Here is a 26,412-nt window from a genome sequence, read left to right as displayed (position 1 = left end):
GGTGGCTATTTTTGGTACTGACAGAATGATGTAATATGCTTTCTTGATATACTAGGAAACACACAGTGGTAGAACTCTGTTTAGTTTGCAGAAAAGAGATTTTATTTGGGAGCATTTCTACAGGTGCAGGTACATGCAGTGAGATAAAGCTTCACAGTTTCATTGATAATGAATACACTGTAGTAGAAAGGACTATTTGTCCTGGCCAAATGCTGATTACAAGTGTTGTTTGTCAAAAGAAGAAGAGAGGCTTGTGCGCCATCTCAGGCCTAGCTTATCCTAGCTAGCCGGAGTCATTCAGTGTATGTGCACGTCTGTATTTCCACATCTGTCTGACCCAATGACAGTTAGGTCCCGCTCTTCTTCCTCTGCCCGGTCTTCCACAAGAGCGCAGACTGCCAGCCATGTCACTTAGTCTCAGTGTATTGACCCATTTCTCTGGCTGATAGGAAGCACTGCAGTGCCCCGATCATTCAAATCACTTAAATGGAACACTCGCCTCCGTGATTGTTTCCCAGCCCTGGGGGGCAAATTCACTTTATGTGGGGCATTTAGCAAACTCAATAGGCAGGAGCTAATGCTATTTTGCGTTTGGATGCAGGGCAAACGCCGGCTAGTAGCTGCTTTTTTGTTGATGTTTCACATTTGAGGCAAAATCGTTCATGTTGAAATCTATAGCAATCTCTTAATTGTCCATAAATGGATTTGCCGCAGGCATGTTTTTCAGACACAGGCATATATTCCTGTACTGCAGTCTTTGTCATTGAAATGCATCGCATCTGGACCTTTTAAACTTATCGCCACACTGTCGCATTGTGTGAAGGGAACCACGTTTTTTCACACCCCCGATCCTCGAGGACCTTTTCCACTGGCTATCTTTACAGAGAAAAGTCTTTGCGCTGAAAACACAAAGTGTTTATCTTGAGCCGTAAAAATCGGCCCATCTGTAGCCGTCAGCCATGTAAACGCTGTCAGAAAAAATCATCCAGCCACCAATCCACTGCTCTTCTCAATGCTAAATAATGGATGACGGAAGCCTATGAATCCATGAGCAAATGGTCTTTATTCACATCTCAGTGCACACATCCTACTGACGCACCGTCCATTCCCCTTATCCTCTGCTGCACACATTTTAACTGTGCTTTGTGCGTGTGCGTGCCTAAGTCTATATTCACACTAACTGACAACTCAACTCAAGATGGCTTGACCCCCTACATCCCGATGACCAACCTTCAGTGTTTAAATATTTCATGACTAAAAATAATATTGACACTTGAAACAAAAAACTTTGTGAAATGTAGCTTTTCTGTCTCTGGTATGAATAATTGACTGCGGCTCTCTCAGTGTGGAAGGTGTAGCGTGGTGTGCAGACAGGCCTTCTGCGAGTCTCACTGGACCGAGCCTTGTCGAGTTGTTGCAGGGTACACTAACAAAGCACCACTTTAAAAACCCTGGTGTCCATTAGAAAAGAATGGAAAATTATAATGCATTCAGCGAGGACATCCAGTAAAAGCAACAATGCGCTGTCGTTGTCTGATATAGTGCTTATATAGTGGGCTGCTGCTTCAGAAAACATGCTTTTTATGCTCCAGTATTTTTGGTCTCTTACAGCTTTGTTTTACTGAAAGAACAAAGATAATGCTTTGCAGTGAGGTGGAACAACAGATAGTTAAGAGTTGATTCGTGGCCAAAATTGAAAGGACGAGTGATTACAGCAGGAAAACACAGCTTAGGTGTTCCACACATGTGGATAACATGACTATTGAGCAGCTCAGTTTTGTCTAAAAGAAATCTAAAGAGATTTTACTGATGACTTTAAAGCCCACACTGAGCTTGCACCGTGGTATATCCGCCTGAGGCCCAGCCTATTCATTTTTGTCCTCTGTAATGGACATTTGTTTTGGTCTATATCTTTTGACTTATTTGAGTTACCCTGCTAAGTCCTGATGTGCTCAATAGAGGACATGCTGGCCTTTCCAATGATATCCCATGTGTGTGGGTGGCCTATTTCCAGGAAATCACAAGAAAAGTTAAACTGAAAGATGCTTTTTCCTCAGTTTTCAGGAGGATATCTCGGGTCTTCTGACATAGTACATGCCCATTGGTAACCTAGCAGGTCCTCGGCTGAGGTTCTGATCAGAACCCATTCTTTGGAACAGCCTCTGTAAGGAGACGAGCTCCTCCTTGGCAGGCTCCTTTTTTAAATCTCTCATAAAGACAGAACTTTATAAACAGGCTTTTTCAGTTCTTCCACTTTAAGTTATTTTTATGTTGGCTTTTATAAAGTTTTATCATTTCTTCCTAATGATTATTTTTATTTACTTTAAATTTGTTTGTAATTTACCTGTGTTTAGATTTTCAATTTTGTCTTCCTTGCTAGCGTTGTTTTACCTTTTCTTGAATGTTTTATTGCTGCTGGTTTTCCTTCTCATCTTATGAAGCACCTTTTAATTTTATTTTCAAAAGTATCTACGTAAAGATTCTTCTTCTCTATCTTTTTATTATTATTATTATTATTATTATTACATTGCTGTTGTCGTTTTAAGAGTATTTACTGTTTAAAGAGGAGAGAGGAGGGCGAACTGGTTTTACTGTTTTTCTATGACATGATAGAGTATCGAATATTGAATATTAAGGCTCTTGAAAAACACTGTGTTTGGTCACTAAGTCATAAACCTGCCTAACTGATGGGAAAAAAAATCTTCACTTATTTTAACATAGTGTAGATATACCTAGTATGTTTGCTCCCATTGTAACATATTTTGCTTCATGGACATGAAATATCATCACATGTTAACCAGGTGTATCCAACCAAAGCCCATAAAACAAGCGCACATTCAGGTCATCACATTATGTAAACTGTGCTGCCGACTGCTTGACCAACAGAGCTAATCACTGTCAGGATTCAAACAGTCCTCAAAAGTCACTGCCCAAAGCAGAGGATTTAAAAGGTCCGTTACAAACGGGAAGGAAAAACCGGCTGCTGTAAAATATGTGTTGTGCATATTTTACAGCAGCCTGTAAGCTGAAACAATGATTGAACTAGAGAGATAACCAACTTCATTATTATTAAATGACATATTGTGTTTATTTATATTTCTGAACTTTTTTACATTGTAGTAATAGAGTTTAAGCTCAGACTGATTTCCCGTCATGGTCACCTCCTGTGGCGATGGCAGCAGCTGAATTTCTGCTATGAAGATTATAACTATAAATACTACTACTACTACTACCACTAAACTATAAATGGGGGATTGCCAAATCAAACACGTGGCTCAAAAGTGGGGTTTCCATACTGGATCAGTTGAGGTCCTAGTTAACAATGGCCGCCTCCAATGCTACTACCAACAGGGTGCTGGTTGCACTGTGCTACTCTTCGCCAAAGATAAAGGAAGGGGAAGGTGTGCTAGGAGGCAGTGAGAGAGAAGTGGGCAAAAGTGTAGACTAGTAAAGTCACGAGTCCTAGCTGATATGATGCAGAGAAGGAAGGTAGATAAAGTATATTTTGTGTTCAGGAGACGAAACAAGACCAAGGGCATTGGAGGTGAAATTTTTATTATATTGTAGATAGGAAGTAAAATGAACTAGTGGCAATTTTGAAGAACATTTGAAGAGTGTTGTGGAGGCGAAGAAGGTGACTGGGGCAAACTTCAATGGGCAGGTAGGTGAAGGGAACAGAGGAAGCAAGGAGGTGTTGGCTAGGTAAGATGTTAAAGAGAGGAATGTGGACGGCCAGATGGTAGTGGATTTTGCTAAAAGGACAGAAATAGCTGTGGTGTGGACTATGAACTTGTAAAAGAGATTAAGAGTGGAAAGGTCCGGATGACATTCCTGTGGAAGTATGGATAATTCTAAGACAGAGAGAGGTAGACTTGTTGACAGGATTGCTTCACACAATCATGGAGAATGAGAGGATGCCTGAGGAATGGAGAAGTGATTCAGTACCAATATTTCAGAACTATGTCCAGATCTGTAGTAACTGCAAAGGGTTAACATTGATGAGTCATACCATGAAGCCATGGGAAAGGCCTGTTGAACCTTGGTTAAACAGAGAGGTGACAGTCACTGAGTAGCAGTATGGCTTCATGCCGAGAAAGAGCGCTACAGATGTGATGTTTGCCATGATGGAGAAGTATAGATCAGAAGGGGCTCCTTGTGTCTTTAAGAAATCACATAATAGGAAGGCTAGTGTAGGACATGTATGAGAACATCAAGGGAGTGGTGAGTTGTGCAGTAGGAATGAGATATCAGTTCAAGATGGGGGTGGGACTACATCAGGGAGCTCTGACCCCCTTCTTATTTGCAGTGGTGATGGACAGGCTGACAGATGAGGTCAGGCAGGAGTCTCCATGGAGTTATCATGTTTGCGAGTGACAGTAGGGAGCAAGTGGAAGGAAGCCTGGAAAGGTGGAGGTATGAACTGGAGAGAAGAACAATGAAAGTCACTAGAAGTAAGACAGAAGGGACTCAGTTTGAGCAGTTTGGAGACAAAGTCAGAGGAAAGGTTGAGAAGGTTTGAACACATGTAGAGGAGGGACAGAGGATGTTGAATGTTGGGGCGATCGTGGCTCAAGAGTTGGGTGTTCGTCTTGTAATTGGAAGGTTGCCGGTTCGAGCCCTGGCTCCGACAGTCTCGGTCGTTGTGTCCTTGGGCAAGACACTTCACCCGTTGGCTACTGGTGGTGGTCAGAGGGCCCGGTGGCGCCAGTGTCTGGCAGCCTCGCCTCTGTCGCCTCTGGCTGTGGCTACAATGTAGCTGCCATCACCAGTGTGTGAATGTGTGTGTGAATGGGTGGATGATTGTGTATAGTGTAAAGCGCTTTGGGGTCCTAGGACCAAGTAAAGCGCTATACAAATACAGACCATTTGAATATGGAGCTGCCAGGCAGGAGGAAAAGAGGGAGACCTCGGAGGTTTATGGATGTGGGGATGGAGGAGTTACAGAGAGTTGTGTGAGGATGATACGGTGAAATGGAGGCAGATGCTGTGGTGACCTCTACAAGGAGGAGCCAAAAGATTAATAATATATCCACTCATTAAAGTTAAGTGTATCTATCCCAACACACATACGAGCACATATTTGTACATTTGTACATGTACATTGCATATACTTTATGTATGTTTATACATACATAAAATATATATGCAAGCATTAATGTGAACTGTTGCCAAAAGGTTATGAAAACCTCTAAAAATGTGTTTTCATCAGATGTTTAAAATAATCCAGAGATTCAGCTGTTCTGATGGGAGGTTGTTTCAAAGTTTAGGTACTCAAATGTCAAAAGCATGGCTGCCTGAGGATTTAAAATAAAAGTGTAGAAGAGCTGAAAGGCCCTGATCAGATTATTGCTGAGACCAACTGCTGGAATAACATCTCGGCAGCCTGGCTGCTGCATTCAGGACCAATTGAAGGGAAGCCAGCAAGAACTAAGTAGTGCACGTGAAAAAGTGAGTTGTAGTAATCTAAAGGGGAAAAGATTAGAGTGTGTACTAAAAGTTGTAGTTAAGTGGCAGATGACGGGCTTGATTTATGTGTTTTTTTTAGTTGAAAGTAACAAGACTGGGTGACTGAGAGATTCACGCTGCCTGTGGGAGGTCATTGTAGGAGCTGGCCTCCTTAACGATACACGCAAGGATAAGGGCAGGGTGAAATGGACCCACTGACTATAATTGTATGCTTACATACTGCATACATTCACACACACATATACAAAGAAATAAAAGAAATATATGTTTTTTTTTTAAAAACTGGATTCTAAAGATATAACATGGACAAGCTGGCATAACAAAAGCAAGAGCATTCATTCATATATCACCACAGCTACAAACTTCAGCACAGCTCGGTATATCTGGCAGTTGTGGTCCATACCTGCTATACACAAATGTGCTTCCTGCAGGGTTACTTTAGGGCGTCTGTAGCATTTCTGGCTGCAGCTGTGTTGCTGTGCAGGGCTGTTCCCCAGGTGCAGCTTGTGCTGCAGTCACTGAGGAGGCCTTGTAGTCATTCGCCTTGGCCTGGCGCTGCCTGCTCTGCATTCAGCACCAGTAAGGCTGCGAGGGGGCCGACCCCCCAGCTCTACACTGCAGACACTCACATACACATACAAACACACACGCACTCAAACAGGGGCTTGTTTTCATTCAGTGCACGAGCTAAACACGAGGCCCGTCGGCTATCACACAGATTCTCTTTGCACTGCGTAGCCTTTTCTTATTTCTCCTGCAGTTCCTTTTTTTGTTCTCTTGCTCCCTCTTTACACTATTTCTGTCACTTTCTCCTACACATATAGAGGACCTGTACCCTTCACCGTAGTTATTTATTTTACAAATGAACTAATAGTGCTAGATTACACCAGTGATATCTCACACTTTGCAGCGTAGTACTGCTGGTTTTGGTAGCGTGTAGAGACAGTTGTTTTTTTTTAGGAGATTACAGATTGCTCTAACACATGCATGCAGTCTGTCTATATGCTGATCCTTCTTGTGCATTTCACAGCTTCTTTCATGTTTGTTGACATTTGGGATGTGTGTTTGAGTTATTTCTGCAGCCAGCCTCGATCCCTGCAGCCATTGCCGGGAGGGAGAGGAGCCAGCCACACTATTTCAGTTTAATTGGCTGTGTATAATGGGCCTTTGAAGTAAATATCAAGAGTTGCAATCAAAAGGCTGCTGGACGTTATCATGCATTGCCACAGTCCCTACTGTTTCCTCTCCACCAGTCCTGCATTTACAAAGCTACAAAGTGAGAAGTTTAGGGTTGCATTGTTGATCTGAGCTGAACTGTGCGTTTCCAAGGTAGTTGTGTAACTAGTGAGACACTGAGTCACCCTGAGATGTCCTTGGAGGCAGATGTGTTGTGCCGCACAGGTTAAAAGGTTAACAGATCATGTAAATGTTTCATTAAAGTGCACATGCATGATAGTTTAATTGAAGGTTATGTTTGAACATATAATAATAATACAATCCCCCGTTCCTGCTTCACAGCTTCAGTGTAGCCCCAGTGTAAACATTTGTGTAGCGGGTCGGATTGGAGTTAATCCTTCACCATATACTGTGGGTTGTAGCCTGCAGGTAGTGTGCTAACATGAACAGCTTTTCTTTGGAGCTGCCTTGCAGCTTCGCCCTTTTCTCAGGGCATGTAGGAAGTGCAGCCACTGGCAAAGCACAAACCTGAGCTAGGGACCAGGTAGGTCGGGTTATGGTTTCACCAGCCTCTGTGCGGTAAAGATGTAGAGGGAGGGGAGGAGGGAAGGAGGTGAGGATAACACTCTCTCTCTCTCACGCTGTCTCTCCCTTTCCCTGCCTCACTCTGTCGACAGGCAGGGTTGGGAGTCCGACGTGTGACGGGCTGGATGTAGTCTTTTTCCAGCATTCGTCTTTCTGTCTGCCCATGATTGGCTGGAGTATTGTTATTCACACAGAAAAATGGGTCAGGTGGCCTGTGGAAAATGGAGTGTTTGCATGGACGGATGGACAGACAGCACAAATACACACATGCATACCTACGCATGCAACCCACACAGAGCAGGATTATACTCAGCCGTGGCGCAGCGCTGCCAGATAAATAACAGATAAATGAAAATAAATCCAGGTTATGTGGCGAGCGTCTCTCGTGCCGAATTCACTGTGTCCTCTCACACAAGCTGCGAGCTGGTTCTCTCCTCACACCCAGTGGCAGGGGCTTAGCGAGATAAATAAAGGGATGCACCGAAGGAAAAAAAGAAAGCTGGGAAGAAAATCAATACCTGTGTGCATGAATCTGGCTGCAGCTGCCACAAAGCATTATGGGAACATGACGGGTAGATACACTTAGGCTGGGCAGTGTGCAGGCAGCATGATAAGCTTTAAGGAAAAAAAAGCACGCAAACCTTTTGGGCATCAAAACAAGATGTACATAGATAGCGACAAAGATGGATTGTCTGAAATCCCGTTACGGTATCATGAACGGAAAAATAAATGCAAAGAATAATGATTAGAGCTCATGAATTTGAGTGTGACAGAATGACTGCTCACAGTAAATATGTGGATATGTGGTAGAAAATATTAATATCTACATGAGCTTTGCAAAAAAGGTGCTGCTGGATCAGAATATAAAAAGTAGTCACATTTATTTATTTATTTATTTAGAATTATTATTATGACTTTTTAGGACAACCCTTATACTGGACTGCCTAATAAGGCTTGTTTGGCAGCTAAACTCACAGTTACAATGTAGGTAGGAAACATGAGTGTATCTGCATGCTAACACTCTGTGTGCTTACTCCAAGTCTTTCCGCACACAGCCTGCTGCTCCGGTCTCAGCCTGAGACTGACAGAGATATTAATTAAATTGGCTGATGCCCTTTCTCTCTCTTCGCTGCTCTGGCACCGCAATGATCACACTCCCACCTCCGTACTGTGCTGTTTGCTCACCAATAACCGCAATTTGTTCTTTATTAAACTCTCGGGGCAGGGAACAATTAGGGTGTGAGCTGGAGGTGGTGGCATATCTGTGTGTGTGTGCGTCTGTGCGTGCACGCATGTGTAAATTTGAGCACAGGCTGGCTGGAAGAGGAGGGTCGAGGTACTAAACACTGCTTAATCTTTGATAAACAGTGAGGACTGCTTTGTGCTGCTGCAGTTTGCCACATCTTCTCCAGGCTCCTCAGCGCTGTGCAGGGCTAGCTCAAGGCTGTCGCCTCCACAGCTCCTGGACCTGGATGGGAGCCAGGTCATGCATGGCTCCCTGCCAGGATACAGATTAGCTATAAGTGCAACATGAGCTAATGGTGGAAGGAGTCGCCAATTAATTGGCACTCAGACATTCTTTGGATTGTGTGGACTTGGAGTTGAGTCTTATCAATAGATCATAGAGTTTGGTATGGCAGACTGATAAATTCCCATGTCACATAATGGGGAAAAAAGATATATTATGTGGGTACATAGATGTCAAACTATTTAAATCTCAAGATATACTTAAGGCCCAGACCTGAAATCTTTTGTGTACTTGCCTCCACTCTTCCCGTGATGATGGGAAGAACTAGAATGTGACAGAATGATGCAGATGCAATGGACATCCTCCCCAATTCTGCACAACATAAGATTGTCAGAACCTTATATAGTGCAGCGGTGTTATTTAGGGACAGTAATTGGCGGCCTTTAACAACAGAAAAGATCAGACTGAGGCAATGCACGACAACAAAGCAAACAGCAAGATCCCAGGAACATGTGCTGAGTGCTCTGTCAGTTCGGACAAAAAGAAAGGAAAAAGAAAGGTGATCCCCGCCCCCAGCCTGTGAACCATGTTTAACTCAGCTGTGCTTTTACATCAGAGAAAATTCAGAGAAAAACAAAAATGATTTTCAGGGAAGACCTTTGACTGGTGACAGAGGCCGCTTCAAACTGCAGCTTCTGTGGAGGAACCTGCAGAGAGGCTGTTTAGTGTGTGTGTGTGTGTGTGTGTGAGAGAGAGAGAGAGATGGAGAGACAGAGAGAGAGGAAAAAAGTGCATTTGTGTGTGTTTTAGTGTGTAGGAGGAGGAAAAGGGGGAGTTGGCTGTGAATGGATGCTCTTATCGCATGCATACAGCTGCTGCAGTGTCTTTGAGAGACAGAGGGGCTGTCCATGCATGCCACTCACTCTGCCTATTCACAGCCTCCCTCCCTCTCTACATCCCTCTCCTGCTTTCTGTCCCTGTCTGTGATGCATTTTATGGCAAGGAAGTAAACGAAAGAAAGAAGGGAGAAGAAAAAAATCATGACTTGGGCTTTCACGCAGATTCATGATGCGCAGGCCCCCCGTTTCACATCCTCGTGATGATTCTTACACCAAGGGACAGGCAAGAAATTAAATGTCATCGGACATCACCGCATCGCCCCGACTGACGTGTGATGGTGTGCACAAACGCGCAGCAGTCTTCCTTTGTTCACAGACCTGTCTTAAACAGTGCCGTTTGCACTGTTTTCATTACTATTCACAGATTTCGTGGAAAGAAGTAAGAAACAAACACGGTACCAGCCGTAGCTGTTAAATAAGCCAATTGGCTAAAATGCCAATGAAGAAACCCGCCTCACAGTGCTAAACAGAGCTATGAATAATGAAGTGAATTAATTTGGTTGAGAATCGGCGCCAATACAAAGGTGACCCGTAGAAAGGTATTTCCACGACGAGCCGCCACGGGATATCACCTTGATAGATGAACATTTCGGACAGCTCGGGAAGAGAGATCCCCAGACAACACAGACTGTATCCTGGGATTTGTAGCTTTCCCTGCACACTCCCCACATCACACCCATGTTTGCTTAAGTGCCCTGTGAGGTGTGGATACCCTGCTGCAGCAGCACTTTTCACAGTTTGAAGCAGAAAACAACCATGTAGGTTATTTGGAAATAAATTTTGCAAAGAGAAAATGTGTTCCTTCATTACAGCTTAAATGTATCCTTTACTTTAAAAAACAAACTCAAAGAAAAAAAACTATATATATATATATTTCCTATTTTCTGATTTCATTACCACTATGCACCATCACGACAGAAAACTGACAATAAAGTATTTTAAATTGTGTCAGTGAAAAAAATACCTTTAAAGCAAAAAAAAAAATTCTTCCTTTTTAGTTATTCATTTCCATTTAAATTAAAATATATGTGTGTGTGTAGATAGATAGATAGATAGATAGATAGATAGATAGATAGATAGATAGATAGATAGATAGATAGATAGATATGTATTTTTTTTAATAATGGCTTTAACAAAATGAGGCCTAAAATAATGTTGAGCCATTTTATTGTGATCTTATTGTAATCACAGCTGACTTTTTATTTTTATTTTTTAAAGGAAAATAAAGAAGTAATTTGAAACAATTATCCCATATTTTGTTTCATTTGTATCTATACATTAGAACTTTATGTCTTCAAGCAAATGCCCTGCAGAGAGAGAATTGTCGACCTGCCGTGCCGATGTTTTACATTAGTTTGTCAAAGGTGAAAAAAACGAATTGTTTGGAAATGCTTGCATAATCCTTTAGTTCCACTCTGCTGCTATAGCGAACGATACAATACCAAGAGGGTCTGCGTTAAACTAATTCAAAGGACAAAGAAATAAAACTGATAAGTTAACGCATGAAGGCTCCTTTGCATAATCTGAGTTAATCCATAATGCAGAATACAGAGTGAGCTGTCTAAAAATATCTCTGACTGCCTTCAGAAATGAAGGAAGCATTTCAGTTCTGCAGCCACCGATAATAACGTTACAGTTTCAGGTTTGTGGAGGTTTGCATTACCTCACAGGTAACCAGCACAAGTGTGCAGAAAAAGAAGAAAAGCACTAAAATTGACTCTTTTCTTCTTTTCGTGTGTAAGGACTGTAGAATTGAGCGTTTTCTGCTTTGCTGGATGAGCAGGGACGAACCCCAAATAGATTTTTCTCTTGCATACAGTAAATAGTCGTGTTGTTGCTGAGGGCCTGAGTTGACGCTGTGAGCTCAGCCTGATTGGCTGGAGTTTGCTGTGACTCGCCGCGCGCTTAGCCAATGACGGTTGGCTCTGGCCTTTTTTTCCCCACCCTAAATAAATTGCCTGGAGAAATTGAACAAAAAATTAGAGAAAGAGAGAGAGCCTTTCATCTAATTGAGAAGCTCATATTAACTGTGGTGGTAAGATAAGCTCCCCTCTCTGAGCAGCTATTAGGCTTGCTGTAGCAGTTTGCTCTTTTTTCCTGCTTTTTGTTTACTTCCCAGTTAGATTTTTTTAAGCTGTCACCTCAGTGCTCAGGTTTGAATTTACAGGTGCAGTTTGCTGGTATTTATTTGTGTGTGCGCACTGCTCTACCTGCACACATGCACGACTCAACCAAAATGGAAACCACGTCACGTGACCTTGGGCAGCCTCCATTTAGACACACAGAGAAAAACAGGAACACACACAGACTCACACGTCTTTCTTAGCTCAGAGCACCAATATCACATGTGAGCTGAAGTCCTGACACGTCCTACATGATGTGTATAAATGTGCATTTAACTCTGATTCCTATTCTTCTGTGTCGCGCCACATATGCATCCCCAGATTGTGGTCCGATTCTTTGGGTGCAGACATTCTTCCTGATTACACCCCCACCACCACCTCCCACATCCAGGATTACATTTCTACAATCTAATCCTGGTTTGGCTGCCTGGGGTGGAGGACTGCGACCATCTAATGACGCTGATATTGTGGGACTCTTGGAAGCGGAGGACAGCAATCAAGTGGTGTTGCCGTGCTGATTTTTTTTAAACTACTGTCAGTAAAAGTTAGGAAAAATCGTCGATAAAAAGATTTGCTCTGTCTAGGTAGCTGCTGCCGCCGCTGCTGCTCTGTCTTAGTGCCTCTTTCAGTCCAAGGCAGCCATTTTGTGTTAGCAACAAGAAAACGTGCTCAGTTAAAAACAGATGTGTTTAACTTTTAAAGTTTAAGCAGCAGTTCTTTTCTTTTTCATGCTTAACATGAGAGGGTCCATATGAATGTAAATCCTCCCTCCCGCTCAAACACACACACCTGTCCTCTCCACCAGAAACAGGTGCAGTGCTCATCAGCTACAATCATTCTCCTGGAGCTCAAATAGCATCTTATGTGTGTGTGAAAATAGCAGCGCTGTAGTAGCGATATTGTTTGCTTGTGCGGAGTCTGAGCAAACACACCTATGTGAGTGATCTGTCGACCTATTCAAAGAGGCCCCGTAATGGCCTGCTCCTTCCAGCCTTGTTTGCTCTGCGTTTTGTAGCTTTGGCGTCTGGCAGATGGGCCATCGGGGATTATTCATGCTAACGAAGAGAGGTTGAAGAGGGTGGGGGGCTAAGGATAGGGTAGAGGGTTGTAGGTTATTTATAACAAGCAGATTGCTGACAGGTCTCTCCTTCCAATAGATATGTTTGCGTGCTGACACTGGGGGCAGTTTATGAAATCTGAAAATCATATGAATTTTTTTGCAATTATTTGTATTTATTTTTCAGACTTTTTCAGTTATTCATTTTCTAGAGATCGTCTTTGGTTAACCTGCTGGTGCTTCGAGCAGCTGGAGTCACAGTCAGTGTGGTTCGATGCCCTTGGGGACGCACACCCTTACTGGACAGAGATATAAAAGGACCCTTCTAGTGTAATTATACAAGGCCTGCGTCGAGACAGGATGGCCTAATCCCTGACCACCCTCCACCGCACCAGTGCTTGTGTACCACACGCACTACCGCTTCCCTCCCCACCACTTAACATATGGAGATGGAAGGAATTAGCGCACTGGAAGAAAATAAACGAGTCAAAGCAGCCATCAGCTTAGATCCCACAGTGTTCTTCCTTGAGTGAGTTTCTGGAGGTTTTCTCTTCGTGTCTATCCTTTCTCTTCGGTGCTGCCGTGGTCATTTTGCATGTGATTAACTCATTCACGTGCACCTGATAGGCATTGCTTTCATTTCTGAGGGTGGGCTTGAGCACATAAAAGGAGCGTGCCTTGTGTAAAAAATGCTCAATGTTTAGGACCACACCTTCCACAAAGCCACACACTGACCCCAACAGGCTACTTCCGTGACCCCCCCCCCAACATGCCCCACCCCAGATTCAACTCAGATCTTGCTAAATAGGATTAAGCTGGCTACCTGCCATTCAGCGGCTCGGACAGGACCTCTTATCATCTGTCTTCAGATGGCTGCCAACAACAACATAATGCACAACGACCTACATTAAACAATGCCACATGCAGGTTTTGGACTAGCTCTGGATCTCATGGCCAGCGTAGGTATTGTCTCCCCAATGCTGATTTAGTAGGTTACCAGGCCACTTACCTGCCTAATCAGGACCTGATGACCGGCTTCATCCTGAAAGGCATCGAGGCTCAAGCCAATTAAATATTTTCAAACAGTCTGAGTGCGTGTGTGTACATTGAACTGGCTTTTTTAGGTTCTTGTCTAAAACAAGGCAAGGCAAGGCAAGGCAAGGCAAGTTTATTTGTATAGCACAATTCAACAACAAGGTGATTCAAAGTGCTTTACAGAGACATTAGAAACAAAAACAAATAAAAAGCATGATTTAAAATTGATTAAAACAAGCAAACAAACAAACTAATTAACAAACAAACAAAACAGTATATAAAATCAAAACAGATAAAATCAGAACAGTAGATAAGATCAGTAGTTAGTGTAAGTTTTGAAATTTAAGCTTAAAAGTGTGGATTTGGTGCTTTATTCAAATGCAGCTGAGAATAGGTGAGTCTTCAACCTGGATTTAAATAAACTGAGTGTTTCAGCTGATCTGAGGCTTTCTGGGAGTTTGTTCCAGATATAAGGAGCATAAAAGCTGAATGCAGCTTCTCCGTGTCTGGTTCTGACTCTGGGAACTGATAAAAGACCAGATCCAGATGACCTGAGGGATCTGGAAGGTTCATACTGGGTCAGGAGGTCACTGATGTATTTTGGTCCTAAACCATTCAGAGCTTTATAGGCCAGCATCAGAACTTTAACGTCTATCCTCTGACGGACAGGCAGCCAGTGCAAAGACCTCAGAGCTGGACTGAACAAGCACATCAATTCTTTGTAAAGAAAAGACCTGATTCGCCTACACTCCACCCTCACAATTATAGATAAGAACTGATCGTGTTCAGTAGAACAGGACACGGAGATAAACGAGACAGTGCAGTCAAGTCCGAGCCCTCCGAAGCACACATGACATGTCTCGAGCACCCTTCCGTACTCTCCCTCGAAGCAGAGACACCAATTCAGTGGCGTAAGAAGCTTTGCGGCCAAATCCCCAGTTGATCTTCATAAAGTTTGTGTCTTACAATTAAGTACAGATGGTTTGCAGCTGGTTGTAAGGCTAGTAAATAACTCGGGCCTCTATTTTCGCCAGGGATTTGGTAGGGTAATCCCTCTCTCTGACAGTTTACCAGATTCAGATCAGTCTGGGCTTTGCTTTCCTTCCTCCACTTCTTCACTCATTTTTTTCTCTCTCTCCTGTTATTCCCCCTCATTCCATCAAAAGCTCTTTATCCTCATTTGAATATGTTATCATTTAGTGGTAACACACGCATGACATGACTTCCACTGTGTCTAAGAACAGGGATGTGGGTGATGTGAACCCCTTAAAGCCCCTTTTATTCTGGCAAATCCACAGCGTAGGCTTGAAGCAGTGTCTGCGTGAATGTGGACGTGTTGAGACACTGTGGATCCAGGAAGGTTAGCACATGCTAATGGGGATCCGGTAAAGTAAACAAATTCCCAGCTGCCACATTGAATGTTCGTGGAGATACGTAAACATTTGAGGCTTGGTAGCCTCATTTCTGCTAGCTGAAAAAGCAAATAATTAAATTCAATCTTTCATTCAGAATTCAGTGAGACTTTTTTAAATTTTATATTTAGGTATTAATAAATATAATATGTATCCTATAACATGTCTTTCACTGGTGTGGCCTCTCTCCTGCAATTTTTTATCAACTATAAACCAAATCATGTTAATTCAACTTAGCTTTATTTAATATTTTCACCTAGTTTGAGAACCAATGCATTAAAAAGCATCATTTATTTATAGAAAAAACGTTCTTCGGTACAGGATTTCCTTCAACTATGGCTACGTTCACACTGCAGGCGAAAGCGCATCAAATCCGATTTTTTTGACCCTATGCGACCCATCTATCCGATCATGGTGTGACAGTGTGAACGGCACGTCTTTTACGTCACCAACACAAGACAGACGCCAATTATCAGCGCCGGAGAAGACATCGCGAACGCTTCCTGGCCCTCCAGTGTAGATGTCAGTGAAACTGCTGGGAAGACAACGTTGGAGAAACGTGAACATTTTATTTGTACTGCATAATCTGCAGATTCTGACAGAAATCTGCAGCTATCCTTTGAAGCACCGCTCCTCTAAAACAACAATAAGGATCATTATTAGGTTATTTACATTAATATGTAAATAACAAAATAACTTAAAGCAAAAATTGGGAAACGTAAAGTCCGAAGTCTTTATATTAAGGCCATCAGTCAAACAATACTGTTTGCTCTGGGTCTGAACAGAGCGCGTTGTGTGTGACGTCTTCTTTTGCGCATGCGGGCCGCTTTGAGCGTTCACACTAGAGCGCATTTGCTGTCGCATTTTATTTGTAGTGTGAACGAGCAGACAAAAAAATCGGATTTGATCAAAAAATTGGAATTGAGCATTAAGACCTGCAGTGTGAACGTAGCCTAAGTGACCCAGATCGGATTTGAAAATATCGGATTTGTGCCGTTCACACTGTCATGCCATGATCGGATATGGGTCGCATAGGGTCAAAAAAATCAGATTTGATGCGCTTTCGCCTGCAGTGTGAACGTAGCCTAAGATTTGAGTGAAAACAAATACTGTTATTGACCGAAATTGTTTTCTCATAATCAAACAGCCTTAAACGTAAACGTATGGTGATAGCTTTAACATCAGCTTGAGTATAACTTTGCATTCTATTATATTTTTATTGCTCGTCTAATGTATGCCAGTATGCGTAGAGGACCCTTGTTAAGAGCAGATCTCTCTCCTGGGACTGTGTCAGGGCCCAGAGGAAGTAAAACTCTAATGAGCACGTAGTTACAGCGCTCACACATCCTGGAGGAGCTGTGATCATCGCTTGGTATAAAGAAAATGCTCCCTAGGAAACAGCTTGACCCTGCTGCTCCTTGTTTCCTCATCCTACCATTCCTATTATTCAAATATATTTATATATTTATATCATTATTTATGTGCTGTAAGTGGAAGGAGCTGACACAGCAACATCTCATCTGGATAAGACAGTAGCTAAATGCCCTAGAAGCGCCTCAGGATACGAACAGATGGGAGTGTTTAGCAGCCTTACCCACCTACTCCTGCAACCCAAAACACACACACACACACACACACATACACATTAGAATCCACACACGTCCTCCGTGTCTTATGCCCCACCTCTCCTTTTCCCTTTATTCTCCCCCTGCACCCCCACCATGAGTCTGCCCCCACCAAATGTTCAGTTAACCTGTCAGCTCTCTTTGCCCAAAATTCAAGATGCCATATGCCTCACTCTGACTTCTAACCCTCCGCTGCTGCTCTTCCCCGTCTCCTTCATGGTGACATGAAAGTCCCCCTTGAAAATAAGGATGTCTCTCCTCTGCTGTTTGATTCAGAACGGCTGGCTGAGATCACAGCGATTGCAGGCGTAGCTTGTCTTGTATAATAAAAGCAGTCACTTAGCATTACATGACACAGTAGGAGCGCGTTCACCGCGGCTGCATCCATGAGACTTTTGATGGTCTATCTGGGTAAATACAACAAATAACTTGTGACGAAAATAAATGCCGTGCTATGTTGTTTGTAAAATGCTGTGTTGGAAAAAAGGAGATCTGACTTAAGTGTGTAACGTCTAACAGAAACATCGGCTGGCTGCTCAATGAGAGTGAGTGATTGTTAAACAAACATTTAAAATGAGTCCCGGCAGGCCAAACGCTTGTCCTGCGGTATAACATCGCATAACTGTTTCTTCTGCAAGCTTTGGCTGTCCTGTCCAGTGAATTCTGGGCCATTTGCCCTTGCATGGAGGGCAGCTCCCAGCAGGCCTGGCCATAGTGACAGTTTGTTGTTGTTTATAAGGTCATCACCACTATAGGGGGCAGCATATTTATTACACTCAGCCCATAGCTCTGTTTGTCTCTGGCAGTCTGTTTCTCTGTGGGCTCCTGTCATAAGGTCAGAGGGTACTTACTATTATCCTGCTCGTCTTCGCAACAGGGCAGAGAAGTCACGGTGCATCTTGAAGAGTAAAAAGGTTAATTGGCCTTATCAAAACAAAAATGCCAAGTTTACATTGAAAGTCAAGCAAAATCTGCAATAACTAAAATTTCTGCCATGCAGATGTACACCAGTAAACGACCCGACTAACATGTTCTGCCAAAACAGTTTAGCACTTCAGACTTGCCTTATCTGACCTTTAGCTCGTGGAACCTGTTTGGGTCGGACCAAAGTCCATTTTCACACCTGAAATCTGAGTTTGGATCAACCGGAAAAGTCCAGAACAAACAAATCAGGTCTAAAAGGTGCTCTAAACTCTGTCTATGCTTTCACCAGATCACCCAAGGAGGATTATTTTACCCACTGACACAGCTTCTGCTCAGAACGTACTTTCTCCATGCAAATTGTCCGTTATACTGTTCACCTGTAAGTTAGCCAGCATAAGATGTGAATCACACCAGGTGATTCCTGTGTTTCCATATTTACACTCCCTATCCATTTACACTGTCATGTACAGCTACCTGAAGTGTCTGGATAGTCGTAATTGTCATAAAGTTCAACATGAGAAGTGAAAAGACTTCTGAGCGCCAATAGAAAAAAGTGGGGAAAGTAATTGTTTGATCCCCTGCTGAATTTGTAAGTTTGGTCATTTGCAAAGAAATAAAGTTTCTAATTGTCATGGTAGTTTTAACATAATATCAACCAAAGATCTGCATAAAACACATTACATGAAAGTTATAAATTGGTTTGCATGTCTCTGAGTGAAATAAGTATTTGATTCCTAAGTGAAAAGTGACTTAATACTTAGTGCAGATTGTCGGAGGAGTAGTTGTTTTCCACAACATCGTAATTAATGCATGTTTGTTAAAACAAGGTCGATATGATACAGACTTTCTATAGGAGGTCATACCATTGTTGTTGCTCCCACCAAGTCTACTTTGGAAAGTTACAACATTGTGGCTCATAATCAAAAACCTTGTGGAGAATATGAGCAGGATCGTTGCTTCTGGAACTATTAAGCTCTGGTGGTTACATACAAGAGAGGCTGCAAATGTTCACAAAACACAGTAGCTAGCACAACAATCACAGTCCAACATTTGAAGTATGAATAGTTTCATTTCAAGTCATTCATCAAGTCCAAATGCTAACGTGATTGGTTTTTATATGCAGGAACTTTTTCTTTTCCCATTTTCTTCTTATTTACATCATATAGTAAAACTTAGTGTCTTTGGGTTTTGGCTGATCACACACACACACAGACAAAAGAAAACACCCTGATATTTTATGAAACAAGTGATGTAGAAAAGCAAAAAATCAATTAAAGAAAAAAGGTCAAAATGCAGGCACAGGTGCAGAATATATTGTATTACAGTGCTTAAACCTTTAGATGCAATAAGCAACATCAGTGTTGAATTTTCATCTGAGAATCACATGCAATAGACTCAAGCATGCATTGTATTCTGAAAGAGACACAGAGTAAGGAAGTGTCTGGGAGTGGGAGCAGCAAGCTAAGTAAGGCTGTTAGAGAGGAAGCGCTGACAGTCCAATCCAGCGCAGCCACCATTCAAAAGACAGCTCCTTTTGTTTCTGCCTCCCTTTCTTCTGCCACGCTAGAAAAAAGGGTGAATCTCTGTGCGCAGTAACCCTCTGACACCTCCCTCTGATCTGCCTCCTGCACTCTACCTCCTCCACCCCACCCTTCCCTCAGCACCACCACCCTTTCCTCCCTGTACTACATCTCTTCACCAGCACACTCGTCTCTCTTCCACCTCTCCCCCTCCCCATGCATATGCCAATGTCTAAGAGTCACTCTCCTGGTTGCCACAGTAACCATTACAGCCCCCCCCCAACACACACACACACACACACACACACACACACACACACAATCTCCCTCTTTCTCTCTATCTTCTACTCTCACAATGCACCTAAACAGGAGAACGTGTCTCAGTCTGACAGAGACAAGGGAAATTTGGGGGAGGCATATTTCCGAAAGAACGCTGTTGCACATTTGTCTTCTCCTCTACAGTTTTATCCACATATGCAGCACACTGCAGACAAGGCAAGAGAAGAGGGCTGAAGAAAAAACAGTAGCAAATGAAGACCTGGAAAAAAACAAGTGCAAAGCGAGCAGACCTAGAATGTCAGTCTAATTTTTGTTTTTTGTGTGTTTTGTTTTGTTTTAAATACATTCACAGCACCGGTATCACCGCTGCTAACCAGCTCTCTCCACCTGCTCCAGCCATATTGCCCCATCCCCCTCCTTCATATCAGTCCTCCCACCTCCTTCACCCCCCTGCTTTCCTCTGCCTTCTGCCTTGTCGTCTGTGAGTGGCAGTCAGGTGGTGGTGGTGGTGCTGGAGTATCTGCCTATGCACTATTGTACCTTAGACGAGTCATTGAGCACCTGAGCTCGCCGTCCCTGTCTGCCTGCCTGTCTGTCACCGTCTCGCTGTCTCTAAATGTGCCCACTGCCCAATTGCACTCTCATTACCTCCTAATTAGTCTGGATGCAACAGCAACTGGTAGCACAGTCACAAAGAGAGCCGAATGTAAATCAGTTACAGCCATTCTGACATTATTTGTAAGACTTTTTTTTCCTCCACTGGGTGGTGGCATGTTAAATGCTCCCCTGGTGATTGTGGTAATTTAGAGCAATATGGTAATAGGGTTGCTGATGGCTATTTCTCCTCTCACCAGCCGCTGTTTTTGTCCTTTCATGAGCTGTTGTTGGCCAAATTACATTGAGGGTTTAATTGGGTATTTTAGATCACGGGCATCACAGTTGATGGATGATATAAATCAGCTCAGTGATCATTGATTATCACTTTTCAGAGCATGCATCATAAATTAGCCCATCATTGGCTCATGCTGTTTTATTTGTATAAGCTAAATAAGTATAGCGGAGCAGACTTGCTCTTGGTGCCACAGTCTTTGAATGAATTGTCTCTTTTATTCTGAATTTGGTTTGCAGTGGCGCAGATATGAAACAGAGCTGTGATTACAGTACACACTTGTGATTGCCTTTATTATCTAATTTAGTATAAATATACTAATCACAGTCAAAATGTTTTATTTTACTGAGCCAATTCTATGTTAAAGTCTGGATTTATAGTCTGGATTTATATTGATAAATAGACCGCAACACAGTATGTGGATGCAGACATGCCAAATGTGTTTAAATATGAAATGTTTTCATTTATTTTCTAACTCTTGGGCTTCATATCTGCATGACTAAATATATAATGGTGAAAGTTTCAAAACACTTCTTCTTATTTATTAGTTTCTAGTTTAAAGCTTGTTTGGCTCATTTCACACATGCAGGCTTCTAGCAACATTATAGATTACAAGTAGCATAAATTGTTCTCTGTAATTGCCAAATGTTTTAACAATTGTTCATGCAAAGAAATAGCCATTATCTGTTGGCCCTACTCCTGTGTGTTTTCCTAATTTTAAATCAAGTCTGTGACTTTGGCCACCTCACCTTATCTGACTTTCTGCTGTCTTTCTGATCTTACTGATATGTTCAAGCTTTTTTTTTTTCCATCAATAAGCTTATTGAAAGGTTTTTACCAAACATATTACAGCCACTCTGACCGCACATCAGTGCTTTAATTGCACAGTAGTAATATGTTGTATGTAAAACGAATCTGTGAAATGCTGGAAAGAGTAACTGAGGAAAACAAAGACATGTTCTTATTAGGAGACTTTAATATCAATTGGTCAGCTCCTTCTTGTCCTTTAAGGAAAAAGATAAGTTCATCAGCGTCGGCTTGTTGCCTGTCTCAGATGATCACCATTCCCACCCGGGTCACGGTCAACGCAGGAGGTCATAGGTCATCATCATGTATTGATCATATATATACAAATGTTCCTGAGCATTGCTCTAATATTGTTTCTATTCCAGTTGGTTATAGTGACCATAATCTTGTAGGTTTGACCAAGAAAATGAAACCACAGAAAACTGCACAAAAGATGATTTTTCATAGATCATACAAAAATTTCAATGCAGATAAGTATATTAATGACGTAAAAGAAATTCACTGGACTGACATCTGCCTCAAGAGTGACCCTGATATGGCATTATCTATGTTTATTGAAAACTTTTGCTACCTGGCTGACAAACATGCCCCCTTAAAAAGATTTACTGTTAAAAAGAACTACGCACCTTGGCTAGATAATGAACTTAAGGTTGCAATGTCAGAAAGGGATATAGCAAAAGCAAAAGCACATAAGTCTGTCAGTCCACAAGAGTGAGCAAGATATCGCGAGTTAAGAAATCAAGTAACTAAATTGAATAGGCGCAAGAAGAAAGAATATTATCAACTTAAGCTCAAGGAGGCCAGTAAGGACAGCAAGAAGGTGTGGAACGTTTTAAATAATATAATGGGTAGAGATCTTGCTCCGGTGATGTCTCACATCTACACGGGTGGAACGTTTATAAGTAAAGCTAAGGACATAGCCAATTATTTTGCGAATTATTACAGCAATAAAATAACAAATTTAAAATCTAATATGAGCAGAGGCGATCCCACCTTATCACGTCGTCTTATACAGGATGTTATCGTGAATAATAAGCAATGCCAATTTAAGTTTGAGGCAGTGAATGTGGAGATGGTAGAGCGCTTATTGATATCACTTCCTGACGATACATCCTCCGGCTCTGATAACACAGACAGCAAACTGCTCAAAGTTGCAGCCAAGTTTGTGTCCCTTCCTATATGTCTCATATGTAATAGATCTTTGGAATGCAGCTTATTTCCATTGCAGTGGAAAGAATCGAAAAGAATTCCCATCCCTAAAAACAAGAATGACGTTTTTAATGGTGTCAATAGCAGATCTATTAGTCTGCTCCCCGTTCTAAGTAAAATTATGGAGAGGATTGTCTATGAACAAATTCAACATTACCTAACAGAAAATCAGTTACTCGCTCAGTTTCAACATGCCTACAAACCTGGTTATTCCACCAGCTCAGCTCTCAGTCACATGACAGATAACTGGTACAAATATCTAGATAATGGGAATTTGGCCGTGGTGGTATTTTTGGATTTTAGTGCTGCATTTGATTTGATAAATCATGATCTTTTGATAGATAAACTACAATGTTATGGATTTTCACCAGCTGCTTTGTGCTGGATGGAAAGTTATTTGTCTGGAAGAAGGCAAAAGGTTTATTATAACGGTTATTTCTCGGAGGGCTGTGAAATGAACTGTGGTCTACCCCAAGGCAGCTGCTTCAGTCCACTTCTCTGTTCAGTCTTCACGAATGATCTGCCGTACGTCCTGGATAAATCTCATCTTGTAATGTATGCTGATGACTCCACCGTGTTTTATTCAGCCAGTAGCTACTCTGAACTGACAAGCGTGTTACAACTAGATTTGCTGAACGTGTTTGACTGGATAAGTAAAAACAACATGATTTTAAACGTGTTTAAATCTAAAGCCATGTTAATAGGAAGTAGAGGACGCTTAGTCAACAGCCCACAACTAAATCTTTCCATAGCTGGATCGGTATTAGAACAGGTCACCCAGACTAAATTACTTTGTGTTACCATAAACCACCACCTTTCATGGTCTCAGCACATCAACTCTGTTATTAAGAAAATGGGACAGGGCATAGCTATGGCTAGGAAATGCTCCTTTTATATTACTTCTTCAATTATGAAAGATGTCATTAATGCACTAGTATTATCTCATCTAGAGAATTGCTCAATCATTTGGTCAGCAGCTAATAAGACAGATCTGAACTTCAGTTAGTCCAAAACAGGGCGGCCAGATTAGTGTTAAGGTGTTCATATTATACAAGTATTGATAAAATGCACGGTAAACTTTCTTGGCTTTCTGTACAAGCTAAATTATACTATGGCTTACTTGTATTTTTAAAGAAAGCAATACTGGTAAACACACCACACTTTTTTTATGCTCAGTTGCAGCATCCAGATGAAATACATAATCATGCCACACGATTCTCAACTAAACACAATTTAGTGACTCCTCGAGTTAAAACTAACCTTCTGAAAAACTCTGTTATATTTAAAGCATCTTTTCAGTGGAATAAGTTGCCTTATGCAATTAGAGAATTGGCTTCTATTCATAATTTTAAAAATCACCTAAAAGCCTATTTAGGCAGTTTTTAATTTATTTGTAAATATTGTAAGAGGGTAATGTCACTTGTAATGGAAATTGTGTATTTTGTTTGAGTGTTTTGTTTTGGGGTTTTTTTGCTTTTTATATATAATTTTTAATATTCACATGTTTACATTTTCAGAATTGTAAAACCTTATTGTGGATGTAAGAGCCAAATTATGTGGACAATTTGCATCCAACTTATTGTGTAACATTTTATTTGGTGCTATTTGATGGTTTGGGCCCCAGGAAGACTAGCAACCACTGTTGTGGAAGCTAATGGGGTTCCTTATAAATAAACAAATAAACAGTTGATCTTTTGCCAGGATCTACTCTCCTCGACGATGACGGCTCCACACCTTTATGGGCCCAAAAAATCAAAAATAAAATAAGTACAATAACCATGAAAAATTAAACTGAAGAACGATTCACTTATCCTGCACGTTTGCCAAAATGAGGAGTTAAATGACTTTTCATTTGTCGGACAGACTTTTTTCTTTAACATAGTGACTTAACTGAAAGACATGACAGACTGCAGGTTTGTCCCTGATCAATTATAGCTGATCAACAGACTAGCACTAGTGCTTTTGTCACAGGAATGGGAAAAATATCTGTAGTTTAGCATAGTGTATATTGTACTGGTCACGAATAGACTTGCACCAAATACCAATATGTTAAAAGACTGCAGAATGCTGCAGTCACCCATAGTTTGTATTGAAGGTACACACTTGTCTACAAACACTCTCCAACTACTCACTGTGTGGTTCTGAAACTAAGAGTGAAACACGGACTTTTCACCCTGTTGCAGATGCTGTCGTCCTGGTAAAAAATAGTTAACGTGGGGTACATTTAAAGCTGTTTTGGCATAAGAGCATCTTTTCACACACAGTGGGTGAGAGGATGACAAGACAGAGAGAAAGAGAGACCTGCACTGCCTGTATCAGTCAAAGAGCACCTAATTATGGTTAACTTTGCTAGCATGTGGCAAAGAATGAGCTTTCCTGCAGTACACAGAGACATGTTCTAACATTTGTATAATTCTTTATCCCTTTTTTAAACTTTGTTAGAGTGGACGACCTTCATGTATAAAATGACCAATAGGCTGTTAACTGTTAGCTAACTTAAGAGATGCCTAGTTTAGGTTCTTTGTTTCCAAATATTACAGGACTGGCATTCTGCAACTTAAGGGCTCTTCTGTTCATCCCTGCAGAGCATTTTTTTTAATTATGTCGTAAAATGACATAAAACTTGTAGAAAGGTCATTAACCCCCTCAAAAAAATGTAGAAATAAAGAAACAACTTAAGTCCCTTTTTTAAATAAAAACCCCCAAAAGCTACTTTTAAAAATTCCTGAAAATTCTTTTTTTTTCTTCTTTTTTTACACCTGGCAGCAGTTTTTCCTGGACTATCAAGCTGTCAGGAGACCAATCAGATTCTTCCCTGTAATTGCTCCAATCTAGCTAACATACACTCTCACACAGTCCCACTTTGAGCCAATCCCCAAACATGGCCACAATCCTGCTGCACTACATTGTGCTAAGCAATGAAATGACTCCCTACAGACCCATCGTCAGTGGCGCTAGTGCCAGGCCCGCCAGCGGAGGGTTAAGTAAATATTGGGCAAAGCAGCTGCTCTCAGAGTACCATCGTCTGCCTGTGTTCCTGCCTGGTCCCAGCCTGGTATAAATCACACACAGCAATTAGTGCCACGCTGTCCCCCTGCCCTCGTTAAACAACCCCGCCTGCTGAGGAAGCCCGTAAACACCAGACACCAGCCTGAATGGGTGGCGGAGGGAGGGCTGGGTGGATGGATGGATGGATGCACATCACGGGGGCTCAAGTTTAAAAAAATAACTATTTCAGACTTCAGACATTTTCCCTTTAAATTTTAGTTTACCTCAAACTAATAAATGTGACTATATATTGTTATGGTAACCTGATCAGAACAGGCAGACCACTTCTGGAGGCCTTTAATGGTGATTAGTAACACTTTGAGTGTGGTCCTATATTGAGCATTGTGATTTGTACAGTGCTCGCTCTCCTGTCATGCGTTAGCAGTGATAGACACTTGCATCCCACGCCTGTCTGCCTGGCTCATCTGGAGTGATAGTCTGAGACTTCTCGGGGTTTGCATCTGCAACTCAATTATTCACACCTCAAGGAAATTAGCAGCAGAAGGTGGCGAGGTGTGTTCCTGTAATATATCAGTTCAAGAAGTCAATACTATGTAAATATTCACACCTTTTATGAGCCTAATGAGTCATTTACACTTTAGAGCAGCAAACAAGCTCTGGTTCATGATTAGACCATGAACAGCAACATGCAAGGCCAAGGCGATGGAAAGGAAAAGAGGGGCAGAAAATAAACGAGGGGAGCCTGATTTGGTCTCCACAGCAACATTGATTGATATTCTTCAGGTGGAGCAGCTGTCAAGCGGCCTGGCCACTGCAAGCTAATACTCTGAGGGGGGAGGGAGGAGAAAGAGGAAAGGGAAACACCAAGGAAAAGGGAAGAATTGAAAAGCGAGGGCACAGAGGAGACAGTGACAAAGAACAAGATGGGC

The 26,412-nt window shown here is 41.9% G+C and overlaps 1 protein-coding gene across 4 annotated transcripts in view; it reads left to right on the top strand.

Moving 5' to 3' along the window:
- dscama (Down syndrome cell adhesion molecule a) overlaps positions 1-26,412 on the top strand; it is a 107,876-nt gene that overhangs the window by 24,789 nt on the left and 56,675 nt on the right. The window lies entirely within an intron of this gene.

This window comes from Simochromis diagramma, unplaced genomic scaffold, assembly GCF_900408965.1.
Source record: "Simochromis diagramma unplaced genomic scaffold, fSimDia1.1 OVJJ01000123.1, whole genome shotgun sequence".
In the NCBI taxonomy this organism is placed as follows: Eukaryota; Metazoa; Chordata; class Actinopteri; order Cichliformes; family Cichlidae; genus Simochromis; species Simochromis diagramma.
Note: the sequence above shows the minus strand (reverse complement) of the source record. Positions and strands in the feature narration are given on the sequence as shown.